Below are 3,042 nucleotides of genomic sequence, written 5' to 3'. Positions count from 1 at the left end.
AACCCCTGCTACTGCAATCAGGAAATGAACTACAGCTGTGAATATTACAAAACCAGGAGAGTGAAGCTAACTGGCAAACGACCAAAGAAGGCACACTGAAGGTGTGTCCATATCCAATTTAAGTATTTTTCATGTAGGCCCAACATAAAATTTCAGTATCAGTTTATAAGGTCAGGTAAGACTGGTGTAATTTACTTCCCAGTCCAGCATGAGCGCTTTAAGCTCACAAGCTTTAATCAGTGTTTCTCTCTGCTTCACGGCTCACGTGTCATTTTTTTAATTTGAACATTGCTCTCTAGCAAACATCACCAGACACTGCCTGACCCTGAGCTAATTCCAAAACTGAAATGAAATAAAAGTCAATGAGATTTTAGTGAATACCTGTAATGACTACCCTGGCAAGATTCCAACATGTGAGTCTACTGCTAGCATAAAAGTGCCACCTTCTCCACAAGATAGCTCACACCACCCTTTAGACCTTTTCTTGTACCAGTTGTGGAGCTTTTTCCAAGCTTCCTTCAATCTGTGGGAGCTGCCCTCCATAGCAACAACACAAGAGAAGCTGGTATAGCATAATGTTATTGTAAAAAATGGTAAGTGATATATTTCAGTCCCATCAGAGCAGAAAAAAATCCATTGATAATGAAGTAGATTCCTTTAATAGTATTTCTGGGCTTCCACTGTGAAAAACAGAACTGAATAACAAAGTATATGCAAAATGAAAACAATAAGCCGAGTTATAATTGTGTCCCATTCTGAACTGAGACTATTATTTCCATAACCATAATAATAATTTTTGCTAATTACAGCTTTCCACAAGCAACCATTTCATAGTTGAATTACTGAAATTTTGATTAATATTTGGAAAGAGTAACTTTTCCCAAAGGTGGGAAGAACCATGTTTAAAGTAGGTCAATATTGACACAGGTTTCATATATGCTAACAAATAAAAGGCCAGACATTGGTGGAAAGACCTTATAAAGTCAAGGTGTATTGCTCTGTGTAGCTAGTCACACAATCATATTGCTGTAGTGAAAGCCACGGGCAAAGGTGGTGTAGAAGTTTTCTGAGGAGCAGTCCTTTGGTGCTGAGGATCTGGACTGGTGGGTGTGTTGTGATACCTCCTCAGCACAACATTTCCAACCTGTATATTTTACTCCTTTGCATATCCAATCCCGGGTAAACTTCTCTCTCTTACAATACATCATTCCAAGACACTCATTACTGATAACTGTGTCTCAGGTAGCAGGCTTGTGTCTTCGACTCCTGTATTTTCTCTCCTTAAGTACCATCATCAGTCCACTAATTCTTACCAGAGCCACACTGTCACTTCTGGGCTGACCACTCAGTACGAAGCCAGAAGTAAATGGCAAGGAACTGGTACATGATGATTCCTCTGTTGTCCTCCATCAGCACCATTAGAAGAGACCAGTACGCTAACAACTACATCCCATTATGTATTACACACTTTTTTTCGGAAATACACACTGTGGGAGAGACATATAGATGATTTAATTGCACCTTTGAAAGGCAAGTGTGTCTCACACTGACACACGGAAAGCTTCCTGTGTCACTGCTTGTTTGTCACGCTCTGAAACTAACACGTGAATTGTCAGTATCACACAAAGTTAACTTGGTTTCCCTAACAGCCTTCAAGACATCCACTCTAGAGCTCTCTCTCTCCCTCTGTGCGTGTTCCTTGCAATAACACTCTTAATTCACCTAACATTAATAGTACTCATTACATCTGCTCACCTTCATTTCTGCTCATGCACTCTTCTTGAAATAATGAACTGTGGTGCCAAGGCTAGTCATCAAATATGAATAAGAAAAACATAGATTCTCACCTTCTCTTTCTTCCCGCACATAATGCACTTAACATACCTGTTATCCACTTCACTCCTTCACATACTACATTCTCAATAAATATTTTCATACAAACTCTATGTCCAAAAGAAAACTCTGCACAGTCTTTCTGGCTACATAAAACATCACTCCCTCAAACATTAATACTGCCAAGATGTACAGAGAGGAGAGTGGAATCTCTGGCTCAGTCTCTCTCTCAGCTGTTTCTATTATTAAATTCTAGAGAAGAAGGGCTACCGGTACTTAAGGCTTATGTTGTTCATGCTTTAACTCAGTGGCTGCTTCTGGAAAGCCAACAAGTGCCGAGCATATTCACCTCACTAGCTTTAGTACTTTTTCTGAATAGACCATTGCACAGCACTGACATAAACTGTGTCACCTAGGAACGACAAATAGAAGGCTTTACCTTCAAAAGATCAATACATACTTTCTCACTTTAGTCATTCAAACCTCAGAAGAGACAGTAACAATCTCCTCCTACTCTTATTTCTGGGTTAGCCTGTGAAAAAAGGAAAGGCTACAAGAACACTGCTAAAATACACCATTTCAAACCTGTCTGAAGGAAGATGGAATTTTCTGATCTTGAGTCCATTTTGAGCATTTTCAAACAAAACATCTAGAACTGCAAGCTTGTGTTTTATGTTTCTTCAGGTGCAACCACAACAGCTAATGAGCATATCTGCAGTGGCCTGAATGCATAATAGACTAGCTAGCAGTCCTAAAATAGCTGTTAAGGAAGTCTTGCCTCCTAGTGCACGTGTTTAGCAGTGGTGCTCTTTCTGTTGGTACAATTAATAAAGAGATTACATAAGATTTAATTTTAAATGATGTCATGAAGAACCTTCAGTGTTCAGAGGCAAGAAGTAAGGACTATCTGTATGTCAGAGAAGACTTCTAAAACAAGACTATCACAGATAACTAATGTCTCCTAAAATAGTAACTGGTAAAAATTTTATGTCATTTAAGAGCAACTTCATGTAGTTTGTAGAAATTCAACATTTTTATGCTGATTCATTACATTTGCTTGCTTATGGAAATACAACTGTATTTCATCAACCTTTTAATCAGATAATCCTTTCAATATCAGTGCTCTACACTACAGGCTTTTCAAGCATTACATAATTTTAAAGCTGTTCTTTGTTGTCTCTAGATTTATGCTACTCTTGTTTCTTTTTC

The sequence above is a fragment of the Apaloderma vittatum genome, unplaced genomic scaffold, assembly GCF_000703405.1.
Source record: "Apaloderma vittatum isolate BGI_N311 unplaced genomic scaffold, ASM70340v1 scaffold35292, whole genome shotgun sequence".
Taxonomy (NCBI): domain Eukaryota; kingdom Metazoa; phylum Chordata; class Aves; order Trogoniformes; family Trogonidae; genus Apaloderma; species Apaloderma vittatum.
Note: the sequence above shows the minus strand (reverse complement) of the source record.